Below are 19,137 nucleotides of genomic sequence, written 5' to 3' on the forward strand. Positions count from 1 at the left end.
ACTTAAAAAGTTTACCAAATACTTAAATTATAACTATAAGAATAATTTAGTTTATCATTGAATTTGATGATGGGAATTGGTTCTAAGGAGTCCATTCATAAACAAGCTTTATTAAATGCAAAGTTCTAATATCATAGGGGATGAGGGTGGGATCTTATTTTGAATAACTTAGTGGAGTAGTGACTTGCATTTGTGTATCCAATAGTTGAACTAATTTAAGCTTTGTATTAAATAGTGCACTAAGAAAGCCACATTTTTAATATTAAATATTTAAATTAGTTTAAAATTTATAGTAAATTATATGCCTAAATAACCAATAAAGTCTAATTAATTATTTAGACTAAAGTATATAGAGTACCTATGGAAATATAGGTATTTATAAAAGAAAATACACATGAAAAGTTTAATTTGCACAGTTGCATTTTACTAAAACTTAAATGTTTATAAATATATTACAAATTATATTACTTACACATAAAATTTAATCTCTTAATAGTACAAGTAAACACATTGAGGAAAGAAAGAAAATTTGAGTTTGAGAGAAACCATCATAATAGTTTCCTATTTTTATAAAAGGATGAGTTAATCTCTTCTCTGGTGGATAAGAATGATTATGTTAATGCTTCATGGCCTTCATTCGTGGCTTCAATATGGAATGAAGTAAGAGATTGTAGCTAAATCATTGTTCTTGATAATGTTGATCATGTTTGCAATTTTCTTTTATGATATACTACATCAATGTGGTGGACAAAAACTTTTAGTTCTTTTGAAGGAGTTGTATTTCTTATTTTTGCATGTGTTAATTATCATGGGACCACAAAATAACAAGTTAGCTTTTTCTTGTTGTAGTTGTTTTTGCTACTCATATTTGTATTACTTGTGCTACTTCTTTCAATTGGAAATATGTAAACAAATTGAGTGAGACAGCTCATCCACACAAAATTTTAGTCATCTCACAAGTAAAAAAACACATCATAGAGAGGGAAGAAGAGATTTAGCCACCATAAGAAAGAATTTTAATTACTAAGTGTTATAACATGCATCATAATGTGCATCTACACATGTTTTGTTTCCCAATAGAAAAGGGAGGATTTGTAGTCATAAATTCATCTTGTTCATGATTTCATTCATTTTCACTATAAGAACTATGAAGCAATTACTTTCTTAACTATACTTATGAAAAGAATAATATTTCATAATACCATTGCAATGGATGGACATAAGAGTAAGAAATACCAATCCATTACTAGTAGCAGTCCACAAGACATTAAGTAAGAAGGGATAAATAAAGAGATAACATACATGCCATAAGATTAACCAATCTCCACTTCGCGAATTTATTCTTAAGATGTAATAAGGAAGAAGAGAGTATAAGAATTAAATCATACACATAGTCATATGGTGAATTATTTCCTATCTCTCTTCTTGCCAAATTTATTTCCCCTTTCTTCTTCAAGTCTAGTTCCTTTTATAAAAATAACATCTTCCTACTTGGTTGACTTTATCAAAGATTTTTAAGAAACTTGGCAATAATGATCTTTTATTTAGTTTTGACATGGTTTCCCTCTTTACCAAAGTTAGACCATCCTTGACTCTATCAAGGTCATCGGGAAGAAGACAGACAATGAAATTGCCACCTTGGTTGAGTTCTACCTCAGATCATTTTTTTCATGTTCCAAGGTATAATGTAAGAGCAATTCCAGATGGAGTTGTAATGGGACCTCCTTTATCCCCCTTTGTTTCCAATCTTTGTATGGATCATTTTGAAGAGCCTAGCCTTAAATCTTGGCCCCTCAAACCAAAGTGATGGAAATGCTATGTGAATGACACAAATATTTGTTGACTCTGCAATCAAGGAAAAATTAAATAGTTCCATGCTCACTTTAATAGCCTTTCCCTCTACATGTCCTTTACTGAGGAGATTGAGGTTGCAACTAGCTATTATTCTTAAACATTCTCCTCATCAAAAAGTGGGATGGCTTCCTAGTCAAAGTAGTCTTCTACAAATCCACACACACACATCTCTACCTTCAAGCCTCTTCTCATCACCATCCAACCCAAAATCCTAGAATCCTCAAATCTCCAGCTACTAGAGATTTTAGGATTTGTGAATAAAACCATATTGACCTTGAGTTAGGTTTCCTTACCTATGCCTTCCAATTAAATGGGTACAAAAGGAAATAAATTTATAGAGATTTTAAACAAGCTAAAGCTTGTTTTAATCCAAAACCTATTTTTGGGACCTTCATCCCCTTCTTGTTTCCTCTCTCCCCTACATCAAAGGCCTCTTTGAAAACTTCCAAAATTACTCCCAAAAAGGGTCTTAGTTGAATCTTTGAACCCATCCAGGCCTTGAGAAATGACCTCCCCTCTCTTAATGACCCAAAATACCTCCTTTTGTGTCAATCTATATATTGGTGAGACATGTTTCTTAACTAGGACAATAATAAAAGAGCATCATGCCAACATAACTCATGGGAGAGTTTTGAAGTCAATCTTATCTAGGAAATTTTGCAAAACCAAGCATCATATTCCCCTAGAAGACACCCAAGTCTTAGCCAAAGAATACAATTATTTCAAGAGGAAACTCTTAGAAAGTTTAGCTATATCCAATCATGTGTCCAAACGCAATTGTGATGGTGGTTGGAACCTTAATTTATTCTTGTGCTATTTGTTGTCTTGCCTTCGTAAACAACCCTATCCTCCCTCCAATTCCCCCTCCCTTTTTCCTAGTAAACCCTCCTCACCTTCCACCACCCCTACTACACCCCTTCTTGGTGTATGAGCACCTAGCCATTTTGGTGTGAATTAGATGCAATTAATGTAGTAAGACTCAAAGACAAAAACATCTAGTTAGATTAGGCCTAATTGAATCCATTTTATCCATAATGTTTCATATGATAATTATGAGGATTAAAGACACCAAAGGCGGTCAAGTTGAAATTTGATGCAGAAAGGGTCAATCCTAAGCAGATAGGTATTTAGGAAGCTAATTTGTGTTAGCATGAATGTTAAGTATATTCCTTAAGGGGAGATTGTTAGCATGTTTGGAGAGATGGTTGAGTAGTTGGCACTTGGATTAATTTCTTTTGTGTTGCATTCATGACTTGGTTTGTCATTGATGTCAACATATATGTATCCTAGTTTATGACAACTAGCGTTGAAGGGGAAAAAAACATTGAGCGGGATAAAGTATGAAGAAGTAAGTTATGCGGGATTATATTTGTGTCTGGGATGTGTCTAGATGTTAAATCTATGTTCATGAAAAGTTATTTGAAGGATTGTGTGAATTACAATTGGATATGTGAAGATGCACATAGGGCAACATCCAAGAAATAGTTTACTTGTAAATCCATTGTATTTGTTAAGCAAGATGGAGTTTAGTTGAGTGAGCTTGGTTATCAATTGAAGATATGTTCATGATTTTAAGGCAATAAATTCTAGAGATTATTCTATGAAGGCTACTAAGGGACAACATGTGATATATTCACTATTAGTTGACTTTTTGACTATGTACTTTTGTGATGTGCAAATGTAATGAAACATGTACTATAATATCGTAATGAGGTCCTATATTATTCATTATACATTGGGGAAACCTCAAGGATGACTCAATTAGTTATTAGGACAAGGTATAAAGGAAAGTTTATTTCCTTGGTTATAAGTTTTATGTTGTGTTTTAATTGATATATTGATGTTGGGAATGTGGATTTGATTAGAGAAAAGAAGTAGATGATAATGAGATTGTTTTGAGAACTTCAAAGGAGTTGTATTGACAAAGAAGTTGTTGTTTTGGTCATTCACACTTAGTATATGTTATCCTAGAGATTTGTTTTGTGTAACAGTTCTAAAGAAATTTGGATAATAGGTTCAACGATATTCTTCTTAGCTCCTAATAGGGCTGGAACAACTCCTAACTAGGTTGGAATCTTCTAATAAGGATTCAAAGTCTCCTAACAGGGACTTGCATGTACCAATTACATGTAATTGGCTCCTAATAAGGTCATATCCTTTTGCAAGGAAGTTTTATATTAGTACATCATCTTTTGGGCATCACTCCCACTGAGTTTTCCCTCTAATCAAGAGTTTTCCTAGTTAAAAAAAGCTTGTGTTACTATGCATATTTATTATCTTATAGTTATTGTGTTATTGGAATTGGATTTTAAGATATTAATTTGAGTTTGATTATGCACATAACTAATCAAACTTTGAAATGCAGGTGCAACACAAAATCCTCTTTCCCTCTTTGCAAATGCTCTACAATTTTTATTTTATGTATAAGATGTCACTATTCAAATATTCAACTTACTCAAAAGATATTTTAAATAAACAAAGGAATAAATGCCCTAAGATATTAATTGAATCTCTTGAACAAGAGTTAACCAATCATACCCAACTCATGGTGGCTTTGTATTCCACTTTTTAGTTGAAAGAGGTTCTTGGTATTAGACTTTTCCATTCCCCTTTTCACCAAATAAAAAAAATAAATTAATGACCAATGAATACATACAATCCTCAACTCCAAAAAGGAAAATATGAATTAATAATTAATGATCAACCAATATTGGCTACCTCATTTATCTCCTACATATTACTTACGTATAATTGCACCCTGCCTCATAGTACTTTCTCCAATTGGATAGATGGAAACTTGTATCATAGAAAAAACATTACAAACATGAGACGAAATTAGTTTAAATCATAACTAATTACTTAAATCAAATAATGAAAATTTGATAATAAAATGTAATTATAAATTAAAGTGTTATGAGTGAGGCAAGATGTTATATAGATTAGATTAATCAAAACCTAAATTAAGAGATTAAAATTATATAAAAAGTTACCTTACTTTATATTTTTTCATAACATTTATATACATAAAGTCTCAAACTCCTAAAATTTTATTAATTAAATTACTAAAATGTATTTTATTTGTTATGGGTAATAGGTCAAAACCAAGATTAATTATTATTATTTGTTAAGATTAAGTAAACTCAAACCTAAGATCTCCCAAATAAGAGGCTCACTGGTTACCATTATAATATAGGATTTTTCCTTACTAAATATGTAACTGTTTAGGGTACTATTCCTCGACATTTGGATTTCAAAAGTCCTTAGCAAAGAAATTAGTGGAAATTAGATTAAAAAATAGAAGTTTGATATTCAATATATTGGATCTAATTATTATTACATAGATTTACACCATGGAATTCAACTAGAATTGTTGGTTTTGACCCACATAAAGTCAAGTCTTATATAAGGTTCAAGATTGAGGAAATTAAGTTAGAGCATTAAAATTTATATTACATCATATGCATTCATTCATATAGAATCTAGAGCCAAGCATCCTAGTGATTTACATTTACTTTCTCAAAATGCCTTTAGGTTTTTAATTATCTGGTGCCAACTATTCATTATCATACAATGTAAAAGTGTACAAAAGAAGGTAATATTTAAAATAATGACCATTCAATATTCTTTGAAACAATTTGGGAAATCCAAAAGAATGAATTAAATTCACTATCCCTTCTACATGAAAATGGACATGAGAATATACTTTTTTTCTTATTATGAAAAGACTATACATTAAAGCTATAAGTACAAGTGTACATACATAACCTATAATAATGTAGAGTACAAGGGGTCCCAGTCCAAATTCAAATCGAACAAGTAGAAAATTGTATAAATAGGTGACTACAAAAAGAGAAATGATTATGCAAAGTATTTAGAACACAATCCCATTGAAGAAATAATTTCCAAGTCACTTGTTCAACACAAAGAAAATGAAATAGGAGCCCTTCAAAACCTATTTTGCCCTTAATAAAAAAAACAAGAGGAAACAAATCAATGATGCAATAATGCCTACTAAATCGTATAAGGTGTCTCTATTAGAATTATCACAACCTTTGCTTAGTAGGTCCTTTCCATAGTCCGTAGGTTTTGACTAAGGAGAGTAATATTTTATCCTTCACCGGGATAATTTTACCAATTTTATATATTCCTTAATGAAAATTCAATATGATAAATTGAAGGAACTTTACTAATCTAGAGGGGCCCACCCATGACATTGCAATTAGATGTAATAGAGAGAAACAAATGAAAGGGTTATCCATCTTGGTGGTTGGAAAATGGAGGTGGTGTTGGGATTTAACTAGAATGACACCTTGTTAGTATTGGTAGAGGAATAGGGGCTCTCTAATAACTTTGAGAGAACAATCAAGTGGACTTAGGTTAACTACATTGCACATCTTGTTTGGGGATTTCACATGGAATTGGAAATAAGGTGAATCCCTATCTACAATTTAAGGGGAAATCCTTGACAATCAAATAGGGTTTAGAGATGTTGGACCTCCCATGCCATTTTATTAGCTTGGACTTGAGCCTACATGAATACATTATAAATCACAATTGATTCAAAGTGAATACAAATTTAGTTTCTAGAACGAATGAATAAAAGTAGTATAATTCCTATCTTTCTACATACAGAAATTAATTTCAATCTAAAAGCATGCCATAGCTAAGAGAATATTATAAAAGAATGTAATTCATCAAGATGGGCATTGTGTTAAGTAAATGGTTTAGGCCTAAAGGACCAAACAAAATTGTGGATCTATAATTAAGAATTTTTTACACAAGCATAAAACCAAAAAATACACAGAGGCTTTTCTAGTTGTTCACAAAACAAGCATCTTAAATTAAGCCAATTTGTAATAAATAGGTACCAATTGGAAGGTTGTGTTAAATCAAGCATATGCAAAATAAACAATTTAGACTCTACAAGTGATTTTCAAACTATCTAAAACCTAGACAAAATCTAGAGACTAATTATACTACATGACAGTTAGCATCTGAATCATCCCTAAGGGTAAGGCATAAGCCACCTATACCCTTTCTTATGAGTGTAAATACAATAAAATGAAGTCTATAACCTACCATTTGTAATCCTTCTTTCATGGCATGGTGGAGTGCAAAAATATTTTGTCCAAACACTAAAAATGACTTTAGACCTCAATTATTATTGGAAGGTTTCTTAGTCATTGTGAATCAAATTAAACTTAATCATGACTTGAAATGAAGAGAGCTAAGTTAAATCAACCTTAGAGTAAAAGTCTTGAAGGTGCATAATTTCTTTTTTGGAAAATTCAAGGGAGTGCATTCACGGAGAATCTATTAATGACTTATCTTAGAAGAAGATGGTGGGAAACCATCATATATATCATTAGTTTGTGGATAAACAATTATGGAATTTGTCTCCATTTGAATGCAATCAAGGCCTAATTATCATCCATGACTTCCAAGTACCTTTTGTCATAAAAGTGATATTGATTTTATTTTGAAGAAATATTGCTAGGGTGTGAAAAATAAGGTTATTTTAGACTAGTTGCTGACATACTAAACTAGAAGGAAGATAATTTCACAACAAATTCTCTAGACTGCATTCTCATCACAAACTCTAGAAAACTACTTAGTATATAAAACAATACCTTATTTGTTAGCATCAATAAGACCAGCCAAACTAGTTTCTCTTAATAAACAATAAAATTTCCAAGTAAAATTCTTTATTATAGTTTGAATTGATCCAACGTAATGCCTGCAAAAAACTTGTTAATTTATAACATGATATACAAAAAAGAATAATACAAATATATGATTAAAATATATTTACTCATAATAAGCCAAAATTCTAATTTAGAAACTTTCTTTTTCCAACTCCATGAATCAAATATTAGTTATGGAGTTTTTCCTAATTTATATCATTTCTTTCTCCTCCCTTTGTGTTAATGGAATGCCACTTAGACCACACATCCACCAATTCAATATATGATTTACCATATTTTTCCATCCTTTAACCAAAAACATCGAAGAATTTCAATGTCTTTGGCTTGTGTGTTGCACGGTTTCGTTAGTTTTGACCGACAAAAATGCCAAATCGAGACGTGAATGAAAACAAAAAATAATCTCTACATTTAAGGGATCTCGAGGGAATTATAGGTATTTGGAAAATTAAATTTTTATTACTTAGTTGACCTTTTCAATATTGTCATATACGTTTTAAAGATATTCTGGTTTTGGTGTTGTAGGGATACCATAACTCCTCCTGATTAATTTTTTTTTTTTTATAATGAACACATAATAATAATATATTAAAGTAATTTGAGTTGAAGTTGATTAATGTAAATTGGGATATTGGAAAGAGTTTAAGATAAAAATGAAATAAAATATATTTGAGTTAGCATTAGGGTTCATTTAAAAAGTGACATGATGTGATGTTGATTATTGTAAATTTTTAATAGAGATTTTAAAATTATAATTTAGATTTGAATTAGTAATTAAATAAATTATATATACTTTATTATTTTGATATAAAAGTACATAAAAATATTGAAAGATAAGTTGAGATGTTCAAGAAATTTAAAACAATATATTAAAATATCAAGATAATTAAGAATATTTAAAAACTATTTTAAGTAACATTGATTATTGACAATTTTCAGTAGAAGTTGGAATTATAATTTAGTATAGAATTAGATGAAAGGGTTGTAATGGATGAAATTAACATTAAAATATAAAAAATACTAATATATAAATTGAGATGTCAAAAGATTGTAAAACAAATAAATATTAAAATAGTGAAATAAAAGTAAAGTTTATTTAGGCAAGAGTCTACAATACAATAGTAAATTGTGAGTCTCTTATTTAGGAGGTCTTAAGTTCAAGTCTACTTGAGCTTAACACATAATAATATTTAATCTTAACAAATAATAATAAATAACTGATACATAATCTAGGCTTCAACACTATATATATATATATGAGTTCATTTAAAAATTGGCTAATGTTGATTATTGGGACATTTTGATACATAATTGGAAATTGGAAATTGGAATTAAACTAGTAACTAAATTTTTATGATGGATTAATTATTAAATGTTTGTATGTTTTTGAAATAAAAAGTGACCAAAAAACAAGGGGGTCGACCCTTACAACCAAAAAGCTAGTAACCAACACATTACCAGTAGAGACCAACATAGTACATTAAAAAAATAAACTAAAGTTCCACTTAACCACATTAATACTTTTGCATACTACTAACCAGCATAATACTATGAACAAAATCATCTAAACTATAGTAGAAATCTAATATGTCTATCAAACTATGAAAGTTCATCATAAAAATTGTTGGCATAACTAGGCCAACCTAAGTCCGAGCAACAACTGGAAACTAGCAAAACCAGAAACAACATATTAACATAAAAAACTTGGATCTGAGGATCCCCAAAAACTAAAAAACTTAATTCCTAGTTTTCTCCTTTCCCTTCGCAACCAACAGGACCTGAGCCCAGTCATCAGCAAGGAATTTGAAAAGGAGCTTATGATCCTCCATATCCATTCTAGTATCTTCCTTCTCTTGTGCCAGCAGTTGGAGGGTGGTGGTAGTAGTGTGGGTGACCTTTAGGGAAAATTTAGAGAAGGGGACGAACCCTTCTTCTAAAATTTTAACCCTCTTTTCCAATTTGGCATACACCTCCAATTGCTCCTCGATCTCTTCCTTATTATCCATTTCCACCTTTTTAGCTTCCTCTTTAGCATTTTGCACTTGGTTATCATCCTACAAAACCCTTGGGTTAGTAAAAACCTTCAATTTTTCCTTGGCCGAGGAGGAAATGGTGATTGGGGAAGTGTCCACTTTGTTGCTATCTTTACAGAAGGTAATGGGCTGAAGGGTGAAGCTAGCAGAAACATGGGTAGTCTCTATGGTAGCAGCATTGCCAGTTGACACCTGAGTATTATCAGCATACAATTGGGCATTGTCAATAGAATTGTTTGCCGAGTTAAAACTTTTTTCTACCTCCTCCTTTCCTTCTTCTCTTTTGGAATCCTCCTCCTCCCCTTCATCTTCATTATTTTCTGAGGTCTCTTCTTCAGCCTCCTCAACTTTGAATCTGTTGGATTTTTGTTTGTGTTATGCCTAGGATTGGGCAATTCTCCTAGATCTTCTCCTAGCCTTTCCCTCAACCTCCTACTCTGAGTCCTTCTCTTCCACCTCCACAGGTTTTTCCATTTTAATCTTTTTACTACCCTTTTGTTCTCTAGTCATATCAGGTTTTTTCTTTTTCTTATTTTCACAACTAGGGGAGGATTGTGGGGTATGAATTATGGTTCCAATACTAGTGCTTGGGGGTGAATTCTGATGGTGGCATGGGTTGTCAACCACCACCACCCTAGGGGGGCAAAGGGCAAGATGGAATTGGTACAAGCGAAAGATAAGGCCTTGGTGGATAATGGTAAACTTTTGCCCTTTATTTCTCTTTTCTCTAACATCATTGACCATATCTTCAAGAGAATATAACAAAAAAAAAAGGATAGAAATGAAATCCCTAATCCTAAAATGATTCAACAAAGGGAAATGGTAGTAGTAGTAAACACCGAACCTTCCCTCTAGCATCAGATATTTCATGAGTACCAAGCACACATCGTCCCATGGAGCTAGCAGTTTTTCCCTCTTAAATCCTCCTCTATAGTGCATTGGTTCCTCGTTGTCCCCAAAAAAATTGTTCATACTGGCCTTGTTTGCAGTTTTAGTGATCTTTCTCCAATTTTTCCCTCTCATTGAAAGACCAGTAGCCATGGCAATCACTTCCTCATTCACTTGAAAATTGATTCCGTTAATGGTGACCTTGTTGTCATTCCATCCATTAACAAACTGGATTGCACAATTCTTGTCGTACCTCACCATTGACTGCATGTAGGGCAAAAAACCCCCCTCCTTTAACATAAACCAGCTGGCCATCCTATCTTTGAAGTTCTCTATTTTTGTGGGCTCCAGCCTATTCAAATCCCCACCTATTTCTATTCAAATGTTTGTATGTTAGTGCTAGGTTCACTTGCAATTTAGTTCTTAGATAGTTTTACCTAGTGTATTTTCCATGCCAAGATATTTATAGGAATGAGTGTGTGTAAATTTCTATCATTAACGTTTTAGATCATATTGCATGATCCATCATTAAGATGTAAAATTTGACATCATGTTGCAATCTTTCATCTTGATGATGGACTATGATCCTAAACATTGATGATAAAAAATTATGCAAAGTGATTCCTAGAAACATTTATGTATTGTAATGGACTGTGAAAACTTATTATCTATGATAGTGCACTTTTGTTTATTATGGAATTTGTGCTTTAATACTTACTAACTTGTTTGGCATTGTGTGTATCCATATTTAACATGGTGTGGTGGTCAAGAGCATTATTAAAGGTCCACTGTGTACACAAGAAATATGTTTCAACTTCCTTGATGATAGTTAGTCATTGATGTTGATTTGACAAGATTGAAATTATAGAAAGACATGGAGGATAAACATTGATAATTAAGTAGATAGTGATTATGTAAGTTGAGAATTAGATTAACTAAGACTAATTAAGACGAATATTATATGCTCTTTTCATTGATAATTGATATAAAGAAAAGTGGGTTATGGATCTCAAATCCACAACCCTAAGAAACCAATTGGAACTTTTGGTAGACATATTAGTTAGTAATAACTATGACTTGAGATTGTTTGTTTTCAAAGTGTGAAAAATCTCAATTTTAATACTAGAAGATTGAACTACACATGTACTCCTGTTTGTATACATGGTCCTAGATATAAACTAATTTAAGAAGGTCAATTTCATAGTAGATAGGCAAGTGTCAATCCAAACCTTTACCTTTTGGATCTACTTCCTTTGGTGCTAACACTCAGTTTTTATAGTTTCTTCTTAGATGACCGACCTTGTGACAATGATAACATGCCATTCCAAAAATCTTCCAATTACGAGATCTTCCTCCAAAGTGTAATCTCATGCAGTTTGCATTAATATGACCATACTCTCCACATGCAGTACATGAATACCATGTATTGTAATCCTAATCAATTGCATTACCTTTCTTCTTTGGTTTCTAGTTGGAATTCATCTATGATTTTTACTCTTGTGACTTATGTCCAAAATTATTCTAAGTGTAATAGTAGCCATTAAATGCATACTTCTTAGGTGATTGAATAAATTTGGATCTATACTCAAATACTTGATGTCCATTCTTGTTACAATGATAACAATAACCATCAAATTTGGCAGTAACATTGCTCTTACCAATTTCGCTCCTACATACATTTGTTGTGTGTCCAAGCTTTCCACAATGATAGCATGTTGGTTTCTTTGTGATGTGCAAGATCATTGCATTGTCATCTTGCAACATTTAATTTTAATCCACATCATTTAATTTATCAATCTAGGGCAGTGTCCAAGGCTATATGCAAAGAAGAATTGAGAAAACTTGCTTGATAGTTCATTCTATCCTACACTTGCATAAAAGAAAATCTATTCTAGAGAGCTTGGATGAAAAGGAATAAATTATAGGAATTGAAAAGGATAAACAAAAGAACATTTTTTGGAAATGATATTGCCTGAATTGAATTTATTGTAAGAATTTCAAATTATATTGTTGCTAGAAAATAAAACTAAATATCCTATTTCCTAAGACTTAAACAACTTTCCTAATCTACCCCCCTTCATCACCATGTCTCTACTCAAATGATTAAAAACTATTTATAGAATACATATCCTATAATTATCCAACTAATCTATGAACAATTTGAATCCAAGATCCTATCTTTATGGGATCATTTACACAACTTTGAGAAAACTGAATATGTTGTCCATAACTCTCTCACTTCATGTTCAGTCAACTTCAGTCATGTGCTACTTTTTTTTTTTTTGATTCATGCCAAATCCTTAGAGATTTTTGTAGAAATTTTTATCTAGTTTCCATATATTTTTAAATTTCTCAATTTCATCAAGCAATGAGAGAGATATGGTCATTTTACTAGGATTGGGTTTTTAACTGAACTACTGTTATTTATTACTCTACTTCTGAATCAGTCATCTTCAACCCTGAATTGCGACTTTTCTATAATGAATCACACCAACTAGATGAAAGATCATTTGTATACCTTTAAGTTTAGTTTCTAGGACATCTTATAGATCTCAATTTAATTAAGAATTGAGTGAGATATGGCTATTTTAATGAGATTTTCTTTTTGACAATTTTAGGGCGCTTGATTTTAGGAATTCTCAAAGTTCTCAACACGAACGAAGGAACTCATCATCAATGAATTTGACCAAATCATTGATCTTTATCATAAATACCAGATTACAATCATGTTACAACATTCAAATACTTTCCAACTTGAGTTATCATTTTTGAAGAAAGATAACACAATGTAATGTACAATTTCAACTTGCACAAAACAAATATTTTGCCCACTGATTTAGGAATGAGTAATTGTCCATGAATGTTGGAATGTATTTCTTGATTGAAAGAGTATTCTTCTTCTTTTGATGATTTTCTTCAAAGCCTTCAATGTGTATGGAGTTCTTTGATGTTGTTGTTTGAAACTCTTTGTAGACAATGCTTTTGAAACATTCATCTTGCCATGAGTTAATTAATAACTCTTAAAGGCTACATTTGTGGTATATTGCACACTCATAGACACATATTAGATATAATTTTTATAACATCCACTTACTAAAAGTAAATTAAATATCTACTTTACATTCTACCTTAAACAGCAAAAGAACCTTCCATTATTCCTTAAACCACTTTATCATAAATATTTTAAAAAGAAATATATAATATGATTGGGTTAATTATGAGACCAATTATGGTCTCATCAATTACCCCACACCTAAAATGTTGCAGGTCCCTCTGCAACTCATGATGAGCCTTCAAATTCAATAAATTTTTTTTTTTCCCTTTTTTTTTTTTTTCAGGAGTCTCTTGATAGATCCGAATAGCTCTAGATTAAGTTTAGATTTCTCTAGAAGCTTTAATATATTATTTTAGGTACTTTTTCTTATTATTCATAAGTGGATTGAGAAAAATGAAAGAACTTTAAGTTGAGTAAGAGTAAAATAATAAAGAAAATACCTAAATTTATCTTAGTTTCCATTCATCCACTAAGTAACATTTATAGCTTACTTTCCTTATGATGTGTGGAATAAGTTTTTTCATCTTTTGAGAGTTGTATCTTGATCTTCTACACTAAAAAACAACTGAGATTTCATCCTCATCTTCCTTTCCCATGCTATTGAAGTTTTAGTGCATAAAGTAGACTTCAAAGTTCCACCAAAACATCCATAATATCAAAATATTTGATCTAGTCCTCGAGAGAAACAAATTGTATAGGAAAGTGCATGCTTATAGCCTAAGAGAAAAGGAAACAACATGTGCACAAGAAATTATTTAAAAAAAAAAGAAAACTATCCTAACCTACTCTATTTAATGATGTAAAGAGATTATGGACAACCATTAACTAGTGCTGAAAAATATCTTCCCTTTCTCACAATATGTTTCCATGTATTCAAATTCTTAAGAGAAGATAATGGATAGAAGATGATAAAAAAATTTAAATTCAATGCTCCACCTTCCTTTTTTGTAGAAACCTTCTCCACGATTTTTGATTCTAGCATATGATTGAGACAATTTAAGAGATCTTTCAATCCTTCATTCTGATTTGATGCATGCATGGCTAGAAATAGTGTCTTGTTATTCAAATCTCTTATTGGACAACCCTCTCTTGAATTCAAAAATCTTATTGTGAAACCTTTATAGGACTTTGAAGGTCTCCATATGAGTCTTTCATTTGTAAACTTTTGCAATGAAGATACTATATCCTCATTGAATTATCCACCTCTTGCAAGCAATAAGCCATGAATGTATTCCTTGAAGAAATATCCTTTTCTCGGACTTGGAGTGGTGGAACTCAAACTAAGAATATTTTGAGAAAAAATATAGGGGGGTTTTTTAGATCTAAATTTTTTATTTTTTATATTTTGGAGGCAGGGGGGTTGAGACACAAATCTTTGTTGATGAACTTCTATATCTCAAATGATGGAAAACTAATTTTCTCGATTCTTGAATGACACCTAACCCAACAACAATGCCAAAAATGATGTGCAAGATCATTACATTGTCACCTTGCATCATTTAGTTTTAATACACATCATTTAATTTATCAATCCAAGGTGGTGTCCAAGGCTATATGAAAAGGAGAATTGAGAAAACTAACTTGACAGTTCATTCTATACTACACTTGCATGAAATCAAATATATTCTAGAGAGCTTGGATGAAAAGGAATAAAATTATAGAAATTGAAAAGGATAAAATAAAGAACAATTGATGGAAATTAAATTTCTTGAACTGAATTTATTCTAGGAATTTCAAATTACATTGTTGTTGGAAAGTAAAACTAGACTATCATACTTCCTAAAACTAAAACAATTTTCCTAATCTATCCCCCTTCATCACCATATATCTTCTCAAATGATTAAAAATTATTTATAGAATACACATCCTATAATTACCCAAATAATCTATGAAAATTCAAGATCCTATTTTTACGAGATCATTTACACAACTTTGAGGAAATTGAATCTGATGTCCATAATTTTGTCACTTCACGTTTACTTAGATTCAATCATACGTTGCTTCTTTATTTTTTGATTCATGCCAAAACCTCAAGGGTTTTTTTTTGGAAATTGTTATCTAGTTTCTATATCTTTTTGAATTTCTTAATTTCATTAAGAAATGAGAGAGATATGGTCATTTTACTAAGGCTGGGTTTTTAACTAAACTACTATTATTTATTACTCCACTTTTGAATCACTCATCTTCAACCATGAACTATGACTTTTCTAATGAAAATCACACTAACTAGATAAAAAAATTATTTATAGATCTTAAGTTTTAGTTTCCAAAACATCTTATAGATCTTAGTTTCATTAAGAATTGAGTGACATATGGTTATTTTAGTGGGATTGTCATTTTGACAATTTATGGGCACTTATCAATGTGAATGAAGGAACTTATCATCAATGAATTCAACCAGATTTTTGATCTTTATCATAAAAATCAAACTACAATCATGTTACAACATTCAGATACTTTCTAACTTGAGTTATCTAGGTTGAAGAAAGATAACACAATGTATTGTACAACTTCAACTTGCACAAAACAAATATTCAACCCACTAATTTAGGAATGACTAATTGTCCATGAATGTTGGAATGTGTTTCTTGATTGAAAGAGTATTCTTCTTCTTTTTATGATTTCTTCAAATCCTTCAATGTGTATGGAGTTCTCTGATGTTATTGTCTAGAGCTCTTTGTAGACAATGCTTTTGAAACATTCATCTTGTTATGAGTTAATTAATAACTCATAAAGGCTACATTTGTAGTATCTTACACACTCATAGAGACATGTTAGATATACTTTGTATAATATTCACTTACTAGAAATAAATTAAATACCTACTCTACATTCTACCTTAAAAAACTAAAGAACCTTCCCTTATTCCTTAAATCTACTTTATCATCAATATTTTAAGAAGAAATATATAATATGATTGGGTTAAAAATGAGACCAATTATTGTATCATAACTTTGGTTTTGGATTATTGTACACATTCCTCTATTCATATTTTTTTGATGATTCACCTTTCTTGGTAGTAGAATGCTCGGTATAGCCTAAGTCAATGGTGTCTCTTATTCACCTTTGTCCTCTGAGTTGTTCATCCAGTAATTTGACACTTTCTTGTGATTTCTTCATTCTCTCAATGAGTTCTTTCTCATATTTTATTTCACTCTTTAGTCTTTCATTTTTTGTACTTAATTCAACAATTTCTTCCATCTTTGTGCCAACTTCATGATTTTCATCGAGTAGTTGATTTTTCATACCATAGTGGTTATGTGTTAGTCTTGAAATATCTTCATCTTTAGCATCCATTCTTGCAGCAATTTGTCTCTTGTTTTCTTCCATGATTTTTTAAAATCATCCTCAACCTTTCTCTTTTGTTCCATTACTTTACACAACCTAGTAGACAAAAATTCTTATTACCTTCTTAGTGATTTGAGCTACTCTGAAAGAGTATGGTTTTTCTCTAGTAGATCAACTATAACAACATTAGATTCATCAAACATATTTCCATCAAACAATTCTTAAATAACTTGCTCCCGGTAGGTTGTCTAATTTTTTTGTTGAGCAATTTCTTTCCTCCTATTCAAGGACTTCTTTAAGTTATGATTTAGTTCATTGATTTGATTCATGGTCATCCTCAATTCTAGTATCTATTTCTCAATAGTTCTATCCAGCCTATACTTCTCCATGACTCAAATCTTTTACTCTCAAGTTGTAACACCTTCTACAAGAGAAGGAAGCTCTGATACCCAATGTTGGAATTACAAGGATAGATAGGATGCTAAGAAGGTGGGGAGTGAATCAATATCGTCTAAAATTTTACCTTCGATCAAATTTAGAACTTTTTTTTTTCCCTTCAGAAACATGGTAACCATGAATCTTTTAACACAATTATTTGTAAGAAGAAAATATCATAACTAATTCAACATTTACCAATTAAATCATGCAAGCTCATGAAATCATAACACATTCATTTGGTATTACATAAAACCTTGGTTAGAGGGAAAATTGTGGTGGAGATGGTACCCATAAATCCATCACTATTGCAGCAAGAGGGTGCCTTGTTAGGGCTACAATGTTTAGTCACTTTTGATGACTTACTCAGTTAGGAGTATACAATAAGACTTGTAAGGATCTACCATTTACAAGGACTTAAAAACACTCTTCAAGTGTGTCCTCAATTAAGAGATTAAAAAATAAGACTGTTAAGTCCACCTTTTTCAAAAATTTAGGAAACTACTATAGTGGCTGAAAAATAGAAGCAAATGATCTTTATAGTAGCAACTTACTTTTCTTGATTAGATCCCTCTTCTGATCTATAATTATCACCTTCTATGATAGATCTACAATTCATATCAAATCTATCCTCAACCCTAATCTTTGATCTCTGTTTTGTATTTTTGCTTCAATGTAGAGACTAGAAAAGGAAAGAAAAAGAATGGATAGACCATGCAGAGACCAAAAAGACACAACCTACGAACAAAAGAAAATGCAAAATGAAGAATAAACACCAACCTAGAGCACTAGAATGGAGAAGTGTCACAATGCTAGGGCCCATCCTTATCTACATGTAAAATAGAACCAACATAACCTAGAGAAAACATCCTTGTAGACTTGGAGAATGAACACTTATAGATAGGGTGATAACCTAAATGATAAATTTTACTTGTCGAGAAAAATTGTGATTATTGAAAAAAGAAAGAGTCAATCCCTTTAGGTGACTTAAATAACTTGTTGATCGTGATAATTAAAACGTGCATTAATTCTACTTGTCCTCCATTAATGAACTTGTCCACATGTCCAACCTTGGGACCATAGAAATCTTTCCCCACTATTGAAGACACATGAGAACATACTCTGACCTTATCTTGAAAATAGCTTTTGCAAAGACCGAGGGTCCTTGCCATGAGGCCAAAAATACTCACTTCCTTATATCCACATGCAAGGATCCCATAACTTGTATAGAGATGCAGAAACCCAAATATCAAAAACCTAAACCAAACAAAATAACTTACCTCAAGTGAGGTATGGAAAAGGTGAAAAGAGGGAACCCAACTTTTTGCTCACAAAAAGTAGGGATGTGTATGTAGGGTATAAAAAATGGTGACTTGACTAGGAAAATGCCTTACATTTGAGAACTCCAGAACTTAGCCTTTGAAATCACCAATGCCTTATTATTGTGAAGCTAATCCCTTTAAGCATGAACTCCAGATCTAAACATTCTAACTCACCATTACCTATGAAATTTACCAATGTCCAACAATGAAGTGTGTTCTTTCAAGGGGGTATGTCATTTCAAATCTTGAAGAAAACAAAGAAACCAAGCTCATTCAAGATTCCCTTTTTCTTTGCTTTTATTAGATATTGTGCACATTTTAGGAATCAAGGATCTCTTTCCTTCCATATTTTCTTTATAATATTTTTTTAGGTATAAGAGGTGATACTTCTTTCCCCAAATGGAAAATCCAATTTCTTCATTGTGTGAGTACTTCTTTCATCTGTGCCTCAAGATATCACTTAGCTTTAAATAATTTATCAACTATGAGCAGGGTCAATATGTTCATTTCATTCTTATAGTGATTCTTCTCTTCTCTTTTTCTTGCCAACTTATTTGACC

Source organism: Cupressus sempervirens, chromosome 7 (genome assembly GCF_028749045.1).
Source record: "Cupressus sempervirens isolate cs-2001-9-10 chromosome 7, ASM2874904v1, whole genome shotgun sequence".
Lineage (NCBI taxonomy): Eukaryota > Viridiplantae > Streptophyta > Pinopsida > Cupressales > Cupressaceae > Cupressus > Cupressus sempervirens.